The sequence below is a fragment of the Zonotrichia albicollis genome, chromosome 1, assembly GCF_047830755.1.
Source record: "Zonotrichia albicollis isolate bZonAlb1 chromosome 1, bZonAlb1.hap1, whole genome shotgun sequence".
NCBI lineage: Eukaryota > Metazoa > Chordata > Aves > Passeriformes > Passerellidae > Zonotrichia > Zonotrichia albicollis.
Genome location: NC_133819.1, coordinates 32,941,967 through 32,956,342, shown reverse-complemented (window position 1 = coordinate 32,956,342; position 14,376 = coordinate 32,941,967). Strand labels below are relative to the sequence as shown.

Here is a 14,376-nt window from a genome sequence, read left to right as displayed (position 1 = left end):
GACTTGGCTTTACTGTTAACTTCTGCTTACATTCATGAAATTACTCATTTTAGAAGGTGTGTCTGGTGCAGGTTGTTCTGGAGAAGTTATTTGCTTGCTTACCGTTCCCACTTTGTTCCTACTTCCATTTTCAGTGTAAACCCTGTAGTCCCATGTTGCTTTTGAAAGAGAGAGTTCTGCTCTACCCTCCAGTCACCAGATGCCTGGTTTGCTCTTTTCATCATCTTTATGTTTGCAGCATGTTGGTGCAGTGAAATGACTCTGCAAACACTCTGGCTGCAAATTTGGCTTTTTCCTTCTTCAGTTATTAGTGGAATTCATTTTCTACTCTAATTTCTCTCTGTAGTGGTGTTGCTACTGGCTTTAGTAGAACATGCTGAGGGCATAAATGGCTAACTTTGAGAAGGGAGGGAACTGGCTGGTTCCTCCCCAAGAGCCCAGTTCTGCTTGATGCAGACTTACACCAAATTGCAGTCTATTGCCAGACTGAGTCTTTGTTACACTCCTGGTAGGCTCTTCTGGAAACTGTTAGAAATATTAGTCCTTCCTTAGGACTAATGCAGTACAAACCAGCTTAATTAATTGCTGTAGATTTGTTAAAAGGTCACTTATTGCATGTTCATTCTTTTTTTTCTCTCGGGTACCGAATAATTAATTTTCTCCATTCTGCATTAAATGAACATCCCTCTGTGATGCTCACATGATCTATGGCTATCCACTGCCAGGTCTGTTTTTTGCTCAGTTTGTTTTTCTATTCCAGTGCATCAGGCTCTAGAGTATTTCTGGTTTAATGTTCTTGAGTATGTCTGTACAACTATGGGTTACTTTTTGTTACATAGGCACAGAAAAAGTTAAAAATCAATCAACAGTGCTGTTAAGCTAATCTTGATTTCCCAGTTTAGAATTTTTGTACCTGTGTTGCAAAATATTCAGAAACAAAATCATAGGAGTGCTTCTTTACGCTCACTGATCAGAAGAGATCTCTTGAGTGCAGTGGTTTGGGGACCAAGGGGGAACATGGAGCCTTTTTTGGACCAGCAAACTGTTGGGGAAATTTCATTTTAGAAGGAGGAAAACATGATGTCTATGCAAAAATGGGGAAAGACTGTGGAATGGCAAAGGCATCACTTGGTTTTATGGGATGCCTAAGTGGTTGATGCCTTGGCTTCCTGAGCTGCTGATGGCCTAAGGTGCCCAGTGAAGGATGCTTAGGCTGTCTCCTTATGTCTGTCATTTTCCTTTAGGGTCCTTCTGGGGTCTCTCTTACTTCAATACGATATGTGATATACTCCTAGTAACTAACGTAGTTCTTTGTAACTGGTATCAGATAATTTTTTTCACTGTTTTTCACTGTTTTTCTTACAGTGTTCATGCAAATAGCACAGAGAATTAAAGGCACAAATTTTTCAGAACTAGCTTGTTGGGGGGGTTTTTTGAAGGCTTTTTGTAAAGTTATTCTGTTGCCTTAGCCATGAGAAGTTTTTAATATATGATTACTTGGAAGTTTTGAATGTAGAACAGCTTAATTTTTGAGTTACTGGGAAAAATGCCAGCCATAGATTTGGGAAAGTCTGAGTAATCATAAAGCTGGTTCATCGCTCAAATATGTTGTTATTTCAGCTGCCTCTGCCCACTGCATGTTCCTACAGGATAAAAATGTCAATAGGCTCTTATATTAATAGCTATTTTAGGACTCTAATCTTAAAAAGCAGTACAATGAAAGAACCTTAAATTAATCAAAAATATCAAAGTTGACACATCAAGTGTTCTTTCTTACTCTAGTTTAAAAAACTTCCACCCTTAATACTTAGATGATTAAAAATACACAAGTTCATGTGTTCAATTATCCTAAAATTAAATCACAGATGTTTAAGCTACAAACCAGATGGGAACAGTGGCATTTTTAGGAATCGATATAGAAGAAGCAAGAAATTGAGTGTAAAATGTGAAATTAAGAGATATTAAATGTAGACAGATGATAGGAGAAGGCAAAAGTATAGCTCAACACTGAGTCGAAAATAGGGAAAAGAATTTCCTTTTTCCTTGGAAAATATGTGAAGACTGTAAGAATAATATTGAATAAGGGCAGTAATGTCAATTCAAGAAATGCAGAAGAATTTAATTTCATTACTGAATTAAAGCTGTAGTCTATGACAGCATGTAGAAGTAATAGCTAAGAAAAAGTTAAATGGTAACAGTAACTGAAATTCAAAACTGTTATCACAAGTAATTTGAAGAATTCTCTTTTTCTGGATTTTGGAGAAAGATCAGGAAAGCCTGAGCCTCAGAGAAAGCTTAACAGTGTGCTAGTTTTTATAAACAGTGTGTGGTAGTCAGACACTGGTTTGTCTGGGGCTGATTGATTGCAGACTTTTGGAAAATTTATCATCAAGCTGATATGGGAACTGACTCGGGGCAATAGGAATTCAAATCTAATAATTGGAATGAAGGACCATGCAGTCCATGAATATAAAGGCAGACTAAACCATTGTTCCTTTTTAGCTGAAATGGAGCACGTTAAACTTTGTCATAATGTCTTTTTGGTAGTGTTCATGTTGTACAGAAAAGTCTTGCACGCTGCTAAAACTGTAAAATTGGATGGTCCTCAAAAAAAGTGCATTTGACTAAACATCAAAGCCCTGTGTTAGCTGCTTCAAAGCAATGGCTGAGTAATGTTACAAGTTTGTAAAGAGTAGTACCCTGGCATCTATTTCTGTTCAAGATTCTTCTTTCTCATTTTAGTGCTGACAAGGTGTTTGGGTGGGTTCCCCACAGCCTCAGTAGCGTTACACACTTGTGCAGAGTTCTGCATCTTTGGAGAAAGGAGGGTTTCTGTTACAAAATGCATTGCTCTCATATTGTATTAGTAGACTAAACACAACTTGCTTAATTATATGCAAGAATGTGGGTAACCTGAATTTTTAATGCATATTTTTAAGGGAAAAAAGTCACCTGTAGATGCTGTAATTTAGGGAAATGCTTTGGGAGGGGAGAATACACAAAAATCAAGGCAGAAAATTTTTCAGCTATTCATATATCCTGCTTGTTACTTCCCTTGTGCTTCTCAGGTATGAAAGGACAATGCAGCAGGACGTTTTATTTCTCATCTGATTTTTTTGGTTTGTTTTTCAGATCCAACACAAGACTCATGTGAGCTTGCCACATCTTGCCCAATGGAATAGCTCATCCTTTCACTTCTGTGAGAGAAGAGATTTGGATTCTTCCTGGTGGCAGTGATCCTACCCAGTCACTGTAAGTCAGCCATCCTTCTCTCACAGCTGTGTTGCCCTCCTTTTGGGAAAGAAGAGGTTAAATTGCTGTGGAGCCTTCTAGCCTAGAGAGAGCATGATGACAGAAGCTGTCTAAGAAGCTTCCTGGTATGAAGAATCACTCAGTCAATGGAGAATGGGAGGGGTCTGCAGTGTAGCTGAGAAGGGGCAGCAGTTCTTCCCCTTTTGGGGTAAGACATGGTGCTTAATTAGATGTCTAGAAGAATAGAAGAAAGTAACAAAGAAATAGAATAGGTAAGCCTGAAGTTGTGCTTATGTAACCTTTTATTCTGCTTAGACAAGGGTAATTGTTAAAAAATACCTCAAAGTTCTGTTACCTTTGAGGGAAATGGGGAAAAAATACCAATTGTTGGGTTGTACTGTGTTTGGGCTCCCTTCAGTCCAAGGCTTTGGGGTTTTCACTGATCACCCACTGAGTCAGGAAGGGGGACTCTCACCCACTGCAGCACTGGACTGTGTGGTTTGTGTCTCATTCTGAATGCTCTCTTTAGACTGCAGCCAAATATAGGACTTGGGTAAGGTTGAGATTATGTTATCAGTGACACTGAAAAACTTCTTGTACTGCTGGTGGGATTTTTTGCCTGAGTGTTCACTAATTGTGAGATTTAGCACTGGGAGAAAACTCTGTCCTGAGTCATAATTCCACGGCACTTGTGGCATTTTATCTTCTCTAATAGTATGTAAATGTAGTCACAATGCATTCTGAATACTTAACGATTTCTCTCTTGGTGTAGAAATGTTGATAATGTATTTGAACTTTCTGGCTAGCTGCTTGGGCTGCATTTCAACTTTTAATGTTTGTATTTGTGCATGTGTTTATGAATATATCTATTCTTGTCCTTTTAAACCTGTAGGGACTAGATTAGTATTTTAGAGCACATAAGCTGGTTAGGATATTTTAGGCCTTATGTGCATGTAATTTACATATTTTATTGCAGTTTTGGAAGGCTGGGTGCTCTGAACTTTGCAGTTCTTATAGTCCTGTGCATAAATTGATGTTTTTAAAGTCAGTCTTGATAGACTTACGTGGATGTCATACTTGTAGACCAGAATAGAGCACTGCTGTTTGCACTAATTTCTTACTGCATTTGCACCTTTGTTTGTCCTAATCACTGTTTAAACTTGGTGAATTTTTAGGCAGAATCTCTGTTTCTCTTGTGAGCATGTAAAAGGTATCACTAGCTCTGTGGTGCTCAGGAGGAACTTGGTTTCCTCTGGAAAGCTGGAGATGAGTCATGAGAACTGAAGTACAGAGCAGGCACAAGGACTGAATCTTTGCTGGATGTGACTGCTGTAAAGCACATTAAAAACCACATATGTTTTCAGCTTCTCTAAATTAGAAGCTGTAAAGGTGTCAGTGGAGGAGAGCAAGGAGTCGAAAATACTTTCACTTGGTTGTTTCTGTTGGTAGGTACTGCCATGCTGCTCCAATGGAAGGTGCCCAGTTGCATAGGATCCTTTTACCTGTGAAGATAGTGGAGTTTATCAACACTATTATAAAACAGCTCACTGATAAAGTTGGGAAGTTTTATGTTTAAGTAGCAAGCCAAAGATTTTTTTTATTGCCTAATGACTTTCAAAACATTTCTGTACGAGGCAGAAATGAACACAGACCTGCCCCACCCCAGTGTGCAACGTGTGGCAATTTTATTTACAGAGGGGGTTCCTGTGGAACAGATAGGCTTGTGAATTCACATGGAGTCATGCAGGAAACCTGTGAAAAACTCTGGCCAAGACCTTATCTGCTTGTCCTAATCTTTCCAGTGTTCCCCATTGAAAGGCAGCTTGGATAGCAAGGGTGGTAGATTTACAGGATACAGAACTGACGGCATTTGAACAATTACAAAAAGGGAATTTTTCATTGCTCCTCTAACAGTGGCAGCAGAATACTGAAATGAGAATTAGGATTTACTTTAACAGTAATACTTCCATTTCCATACTGATGCAGTGCAATCCTGTTGGTGTATGTTCTTGGAATGCATTAATAATTTGTAACACCCTGTTTTTGAGATACATTAAATCTCACATTGACACATGGAATGATTTCACTAAATAGCTCTGTGTCTTTTGAAAAAGGAAAGAAACAGTAGCTGGTGCTCAAAGTGAATTCACCTTTAAGTGGCTATTTAAATTCATTTTTACAGGCTTGAAAATTGAATCTATGGCTGTTACAGAAGCAACTTCCATGTCACTAAGCCCTTAGAGGAATTCTTTACTGCTCTCCCAAATATAGGAAAATATAGTGAAAGAATGATCCCCAGTCCACATTTTTTTTTTTTAAAGAAACTTCATGGAAAACCTTGTGTATTCTGGTCTTTGTTGGTATTTTCTGTTAGTTTTGCCAACCTAAAATTCCCGCCTGAGTTCTTTGGTACAAATATTATGTACATCGACTATTTGGTTTTATCTCACTTGTGAAAGATATTTAATTTTACTTTTTAAGCTGAATATCAGCAGCTCAATGCTGTCTGCTGCTCTTTACTAATAGTGTTATATGAAAAACTCTTCATACAGAACAAAATTCTCTGTTAAAATACATCATTTAATACTTCCTCTGAAGGAAAATAGGCCAAATCTTAGCATGCATATGCTTGTAAATGCAAAAATAATATATGTACAACCCTAGTTTTTGTGTACAAGCTCAGAACTATAAATTTAAGCCACTTCTCTCAGATGTGTTTCTTTTGGAATTAGCTATGAATATTTGTACTAACTTGTCCAGTGAATAGTAGCATAGGTAAACCTCCTCCAAAAAAACGTGAAGAAGGGAAGAAAAAGCCGGTTTGTTCACTTCTTGTCTCACTAGTGGCTATTGAAACAAATCAGTTTTGTTATTTTTTAAGACCAAAACAAACTGTTACAGCTGAGTATAATGGATTGCATCTGTGACTGGGAGAGGTGAATAAGCAGGTTACCTACCTTATAGAAAGCATAATTTGTATATTTTAGTTTTATTCATAGATACTTTGGTATAAAACAGAAAACACCTGTTTAGACAGAGGAACTGTTTGAAGCAAGCAGACTGATGATTTTATACAATCTCAGAATAAAGTCATTTTTAAAGACTTGTTTCAGTAGAAAATAAGTGTGAAATTACAAAAAGGTGAATGAAATATACATCATAAGACAGCAGGGTATTATTTATCCTTTAAATGCATCTTTTAGGGCACATTGTTGCTTGTGCCAAACGTGTCAAGCTGATGTTTGGCTCGAGGTGGTGTGACAAGGTTGTGAGCTCCTCAGCCCTGTGGTGCCAAGGTGACAGACCATTCTCCCTGGATTAAGGGCAGACTATGCCACACACATGCAAATTCAGGTCTTTTTAATAGTTACTGCTTCCTACTTTGGCAGAGACCATGAACTTTAAGTGCTTGGAGTAGCTAATTAGCATAGCCAAAAGTAACTTAGGAGATCATGAGTCTTGTCTCCTGTTATGGAAATTTTCGATTCCTTAAGCTCAAATGCAGAAAAAAGTAGCAACTGCTGTGTGTCTGGTTGTTCCAGAGACAATCAGCTGGGTCACCCTTCCCATTTCAGCAGTGGGAACAAGTTGCCTTCTTACTGACATTGCAGTGAGGATTTTATGAAGTGAGATTCTGCATTCTGCTTACAGAAAGTGATACAGATAGTCCATATTCCTACACCAGTGAAAATGTTTGCATCACACCCTCGCTGAGCAGAAGCATGCACTTTTCATGAACTCAATCCTCTGATGTACAGAATTTTTTGCTTGGAAAAGCCAAAAGAACTTGCATCTTCTTTTAAGAGTAGCTCTAAGAGACTATCTCTGTCTTTTAGTAAATGCTTGAACATGTGCTTCTCCCAGACTTATCTTTTTTAAAAAAGATGGATTAGATTTTTCCTGTCTTTGCTTATGTAGACTCTGGTAATTTATTTGTCCACCACCTGAAGAATAAAATAAAGAAATAATATTAAAGAAATAATAGAAATAAAGCCACAGATACATCAGAAGGCAGAATTGTCATGTTTCAAAGGTGGCCTTTGAAATTAATTATGATCAACAGCTGTATAGCTTCAGGGCTCCTATGTGCAAAAGAAATGCAGGAGGGTGGAAGAGAAGGTTGCTGTTGTTGTTGGTGGGCTCCTCTAGTGTAGTAATGAGGATGTGAGACTGAATCCCCAATGCTGCCATGTGTAACAGTAAATGAGGGATGGATTTGGCCTCTAGTCACTGCTGTTTATTCACTGATTCCCAGTTTATTTGCCTTATACTCACATTTGCTTCAGGGAAAAGGTCATATTCTTGTTTAGTTCATAAGGCAGGTTCTCATAGCGCCAGGTACTTGAAGACAAAATGAAAATGAAATTGTTACCTTAGGTTGGAAAAGACTTCCTGCTAAGCAGAAAAATATTATGATTTTTGAAGTAGTCACTTCTCAAGGAGAAATAAAGATTAAAGGCTGAGTAAAATGTTAACAGTATAATTTTTTGAGCTACATGTATAAAGCTGAGTGGCTTTTTCGGTTTCAATCAGTGGGCTTCTCTTACATTGATGTGTTTAAGTTTTATCCTTGTGTACTTTCCCAAGAATGTAATGTCGTAGATTTTTTGTTGCACTTCTTATCAAACCATATAAGAGGGATGGAAAATGGACAAACCTGGTGAAGTATAAGTATCAATAGTGATGAATAGAGATATTTTTATGCAAATGTAAAATCTGCAGTATTTGTTTAATGAGTTTCTTTAACTTACCCAACTTTATGCATCTCACTCACAAAATGTCTGTTGTGGAGACATGTGCATAGCAAGAACTTTTCAGAATAGAAGCACATTCTCACATCAGCTTATGTTTCAAGAACATTAACATTCTGAGAGAAATCCAGGAAAGGTGTTACCTGATAGGAAGTAAAACACACTGGTAACTTGGAGACACAATAGTGAGCATCAGAGTAAGGATGGAAATAAATTGATGATAAAGTGATGGTGATAAAATGGTGAAAAAGCTTTAAGAAGCCTTCAGTGCAGCAGCATGTTTTGCTGTGACTTTCACTGCTTTTACCTTCAGAGAAGTCCAGGTGACTGCTCTGTCTTCAGATCTGGAGGAGACCTTGGCTCTGCTGCTGTATTTTTGAAGAATGGCAAGTTATTAAAGAAAGAAGTTTTTGATCTAAGACCAGATTTCATATGATGCTTTACCTTGAAAACTAGCAAAAATTTCATTTTTTTTCCCCCTCTTAAGTCATGCCCATGGTATGTTTGTCCCCTGGAGTTTTTTACTTGCAGTGCTTAAATATCTGAACAATTTGATGCCTGTCCACAGGTGTGCTTGAATATACTTCAAGCTGTATTTTATTTTAAACAGCAGGAATTATGCTTTCAGAAAAATCAAAGAAATTCAAGTTATTATTCTACTATAGAAGTCTAATAATAAAGGATTGATCAAAATGTTGATACTAGTCTTTCTGTTGCACAGCATTTGTTTGGAACTTTTAACAAGCTGTCAAATGATCCAAAAAGAAATAATTTTAATTATTGGGGGCACTTACATTAGCTAAAAGGCAGAAACTCTCAGCTGCTTGAATGGTCCAGAGGCAGCAGTACTCACTGTGGTGACAGTGGAAAAGCTGTGTGCTTCTGGTTGAGGGACACCAATGGAATTTGGTGTTGGTGATGACAAGGAGGACTGGAGAATGGCCCTGTCCCTTTGTGTGTGATTTTTTTCTTTTAATACCAGTTTTTATTGGGCAACAACTCTGCTTCTAAAGATTTCAACTCTTAATGTTGTTTCTAACACATTGTGATGTGTCACATGCCACTACCTGCTTGCTTTTTTTTTTTTTTGTCACCACTGGACAAGATGATAGTAACAGGTGGTTAGGAAAGTAAAATGTACCCTAAGAAAAGCTTAGTTTATAGCTTTACCCTTAATACCATTCAGCATCTGGCCAGCAGCTTTTGAGGGAAAACCTTTGTTTCAGGAGAAATAGGAAAAGCATTCATTGTTTAGTTCAAGCTTTGGGACTCTGAAGGAAATTGGATTTTCCACTCTATGGAGTGAGACAGGCTGTAAAATCTAGAACTTAAAAGTTCAGTGGGTTTTGATTTGTCATGAGGGTAGTATAAAATAAACATTTTCTATGCCTGTAATTGGCTGTTTGTTTTATCTTACACAAATTATAGTTTATACTTCACCTTTAACATTTTTACATGTGGTTTATGTTTTGAGCTAGAATTGTTGGTTTTTTGTTTGCTGGGTTGTCTTTTTTTCCTCTTTTTGTTTTTTTGGTGCCATACAGCTATTGAGGAAATCTAAAAGAAGGCACTAATTAAGAGGTGGTGCTGGCTAAGTGACAGCTGTTAAAGGCATGACTCAGCATCTCCTGCTGCAACTAGCTTCCCCTGCAAGTTGTGAAGTCTCAATCTATCCTGTCTTTGCAAAATCCTTGGTGAAGTGCAGGTGACCAGGGTGCAGGGGCTGTGTGGTGGGTTGGCAGCACCTAAGCCGCCCTGTCACTCCCCTCAGCTGGATGGGACAGAGAAAATGGAGTGGAAGGTGCATCGGTCAAGGTAAGGACACACAGAGATCACTTAGCAATTGCTGTCATGGGCAAAACTGAGGGAAATGAATGTAATTTAATGCCTGTCAAATATGGGGTCATGAGAAATAAACCCAAATCTTAAAACACCTTCCCTTTACCTCTCCCTTCTTTCTGGGCTCAACCTCCAAATCCTTTCCTAGTGAGCAGGGAGTGGGGAATGAGGGCTGTAGTCACATCATCACACATTGTCTCTACTGCTCTTTTCTCCTCAGGGGAAGGGCTCCTGACTCTCTTGCCCTGCTCCTGGATGGGGTCCCTCCCATGGGAGATACTCCTCTAGGACTTCCTCCTTTCCATGCACTGCTGCTCCAGCATGCAGAGTCACAGAACTTGTGCAGTACTTCTGAAATGGGACTGTGGCTTTAGGCTGGAGGCCCTTTTAGCAGTACCTTGTAAGAAACAAGGAACCACTAATGCCATCTTTGCCTGGGTGGCCGGCTCTGTGTGGGATGCTCCAGCTGTGCTCTACAGGCTATTCACTGCAGACTTGGACTCAGTGATCCTTGTGGGTCCCTTCCAACTCAGAGTATTCTGTGATTCAATTGTCACTTGTGGGAAGATAAATTCATGGGTTTTTTTCACTTACATAACCATGCATCACATTTCATTTAACTTATAGCCCAGAAATCTGACTGTAATGCACTGGATATGATGTGTGCATTTAAAACACAAAGGCACTGTCATAGAGAAAATAAATGTGCATAGTAAGACTTGATTAAAAAGGGATCATTAACACTTGAACAAGGTGCTAGTATCACTTCAGATGCATATATAGAAAACATGAGTATTAATATGCAATATACCGATATATCACTATACCTATACTTTGCATAGGTATTGGAAATGAAACAGTTTTAGGATCACCAAGAATTATGAGGTTTGCCATGGAAATGCAGCAGAAGTTCTTAGCCTGATGGATGGAACAAAGCTGGTGAAGGTGTATTTGGAAGAGAGGAAGGCTGCAGACCCCCTGAATGCCCACCTGAGGCAGATGGCAGGCTGATTGACCTGGATACAGGGGCCAGCTCAGAAGGCCCAGCCATGCAGGTGCTGAGGGAAATGTCCAGATCTGAGTCTCTGCAGTGAGTCAGAGCTCAGAGGCCTCTGCCTTTGCTTCCAAATGTGCTGCCATCAGTCTGGTGTAATCTAATAGACAGTGACCTTTAATTGCCTTTTGGCCTTGTGGCATCAAGCTGCTACTGCCACAAATGACAACCAGTAAAATTCCTCTCATTAGACAGCAGTGAACAAGGGTTAACATGATAGGAAGATGTATTTTCTTATATAAAGAATATTTCATTGCTATCACAAAAGCATCCATATGACTGCATGTGTTTGAATTTCAGAGTATTCTAAAATTGTGAAAAGTAGCATTGTTGCTACTTACCTATTTAAGCTAGCAGTTGCAAAGAACTTCTAGTTCAGTATGTTTAAAGGAAGATCAAATGGAAGACTGCTGAGTGGTTTTGGATAAATTGTGGCAACTCAGTTTGGATTGTTTGCTTTCACCTGGTTTATTTAATTTGCTACCTGTGAAATACCCTGTTTCTGTCCATGGGCACATGAAGGCTCATTTATGTTGTTGGAATAATGTCTCTCTGTTTGCCCAGCTGAAGAAAAATCAGGCCTGCAGCATCCCTGAAAGTGGTTCGGAATCTAAAAAACAGTGGTTGCTTATGTACAAAATGTTAATTGTCACTCTGCTCTCTTCAGACATAACTAATGTGTGACTTAATTTAGATATGTTAACTGAGAATCATTATGTTCACAGGGGAAGTAACGCATTTGTCACATGTATTTACTTTCTCATGCTTAATGCATGACATCCAACTTGACAATTCCTGCACTTGTTGGTGAGTTTAAGCTCCTTAGATTTACTGTGTAAGGTGGTTAAGCTGCTGGTTTTAACTTCCAAATGCCTAATGCTTTTTCCATGTCCTCACCTAGCTCCAGAAAAGTATCCCTGGCATGGACAATGGGGCAGGGAGGAAGACAGAGAGAAATTGAGCTCTTCAGACTGCTAAAAGGAAATGTGAACTCTGAGCAATTCGTGAAGTCCCCAGGCAAAATTAATATAAAGTCATATTCCTGTGCACAAGGCAGCAGCATTTATTGGAAGCTTTAATTATTTTAAAGCACTGTATGCTGGATTTGTATGAACAATCTGTAAGAACAAATAACAGACTTGTCAAAATTAGTTGCTGAATGCCATGGGGAGCAGAAGCAAATTTACATTCCAATTTTGGGAACAATACTGAAATTTTGACTAGCTTGGCAGTTGGTAATAGGTCAAAATTTGTATTTCTGGGAATGCTATCATTTATGTGAAAGAAAAATGTGAAGTGTGAAAGCTGTTACTGCAGGTTTGGGTCTAAATGAGCTTCACCTTAGGGTAGCTGTTTTAGGAAGCATGAAGATGCAATCAGCTTTCACTGGATGCTGTTCAGAGCCTGGTATGTGGCTACCATTTGTCCCATTTTCAAAATCTTTTTACAAAAACCTAATGTGCTAAAAGGAGAAAAACATAAGGAGAGGGATCAGAGCATTCTTCTTAGAGTAATTCAGTAACTTTTTTGTACTTAATACAAATATAAATTATTTACATTTTTATGTATGCACTTCAAAAATGATCTGTCACATGGCTCTAGTAGTAGTATTTTAATTCAATTGGCCAAAATGACCACTTGGAATACAGCATCAGGAAATGCTTTGTGCTGTACTGTATTTTTTGTTACCTCTTAAAAGTGTGATACCCATTCAGGTTGGTAAGCAATCTATTCCCAAAATCATCTCTTGTGATGCTGGAGGGTGGCAGGAGATCCTGCTTGTTTTGTCACTGTTTTTCATAGTTAAATAGTGACTTGGAGCAGTCATCACCCTCACTGTGATCTGCCTAACTGGTATTGTAAAATCACTCTAGAGAACAATTTTTTGCTTTCTCACCCTGGGAGCCATATGGGAAGATTTCAACAACACCTCTTTTATTATTCCCACTGTTAGTGTGAGTGTCCTCCTCTGGAAGAGGATTATAATGAAGGATCTCATGGGGCTGGTGAGCAGTCAGGTGAGTCAACAGGTTAGAGAAGAGCCTGAAATAGGAGCTGGGGCACTGCCAGCTCCCGTGGCCACCTTGTTTGTTGGCAGCTAGAACAGACAGTGGGTTGATTTTCTTATTTTTTGAGTACTGAAGAGAGGACTGTCAAACTTCACATGCTGATAATGTAGCTTCTCCAAATGTCATACTTCCAGCTGCCATTGGCCATTCCCAGATTTATTTTTAGTGGGATGGTGTGTGTGAATCCTTGTTATTTTGGTGTAACAACACTTCAGATTTTGGGGGTTTTGGACATATTTTTTTTATGTGATCTCAAAAATAGTATAGCATGTTAGGAGAAATAATTGGGTGCATTTTTGTATGGAAATCTTAGGGGCTTTTTACCTAAATTACCATTCACTCTAAGTATTTTCACATTTCTCCTCCAGCTCCTCGTTTTCTACGTACATTTAATTTTTTGACCTTTTCACAATTAAACATGTAGAACAAAAGAATGAAAGTCAGTTCAATGGTTCTGGTTTAACTGCCTGTATTGCACAGGTGTATTTTTTTCTACAAGGCAGTGTGAGTTATGACAATGCTTTAATGTCTCCAAATGTCATGTTTTTCAGTCAAGGCTGGATGAAAACTTTCTGAATAGAGTTTCAATGTTGAACAGCCTTTGAGAAGACAATTTTATGTCAGAAGTCAAATTTTATGTCCTGAGCTTTGTAAAGGTGTTTTCCTCCTTTATGCATTCTATATTTTATATTATTAGAAATATGTTCTTGAATAAGTATCTCAAAGCTTTAATGCAAAAAGTATTACTTGGTGGCAAAATGGTAAAAAAAAAACATATTCAATGAAAGATTAATACTAGTAAAAGTTAAGAGAAAAAAATGTAGGTCAGCATGGGTGAAGTAGGCGTGAGTGCCATCTGTTAGGAAAATAGCTTGCAGTATTATGTTTCCTGCAACTTCATATGTTGATGTTTTAGTCATTTTAGACATTTTTATTAAAAATCCCAAACCTTTTAATGTCTTCTTCTAAGAAATTGCTTTGTTCTACTTTCCTTTTCAGAAATTCATCAAGAGAGTTACATGAAATAAGACTTGTTAAGTATTGTCAGAACTCACTTTATGCGCTGTCCATAATTAACCACAGCTTTGATTTGTTTTTGTTTTGCAAGTCCTGATGGTCTAGCAGAGCCAGTGCCATATGTCAGCAGCTTAAAAACTAACACAAAACTGATGGAGGATTGGAAGGAGAGTAGAGAGAGAAAAGGGAGTGACTGGTGGAACTCTTTTAATATTTAGCTATTTAAGGGGAATCTACATCTCTTGTGAAAACTTATGTTTATTTCTGGTTTTATAGCCTATAATTAAAATCCAGCTTGCTGGTTGCTGTTCAAGTACAACCAACCTCAAGAATGCTATTAAGCAACAAAAATGTTGGACTGTACACATTACAAAACTCTTAGTGTTGTTGTCTG

At 38.2% G+C, this 14,376-nt stretch overlaps 1 protein-coding gene across 8 annotated transcripts in view; it reads left to right on the top strand.

The window, feature by feature from the left end:
• OSBPL3 (oxysterol binding protein like 3) overlaps positions 1–14,376 on the top strand; it is an 84,664-nt gene that overhangs the window by 16,214 nt on the left and 54,074 nt on the right. For 7 of the 8 annotated variants that reach the window (XM_074537516.1, XM_074537509.1, XM_074537513.1 and 4 more), the window contains one exon: positions 3,133–3,252. The gene's annotated coding sequence lies outside the window, so the exon portion shown is untranslated. Of the gene's footprint in view, positions 1–636; positions 726–3,132; positions 3,253–14,376 lie in introns of those variants that run through there. The other variant, XM_026799108.2, reaches the window with a different exon arrangement.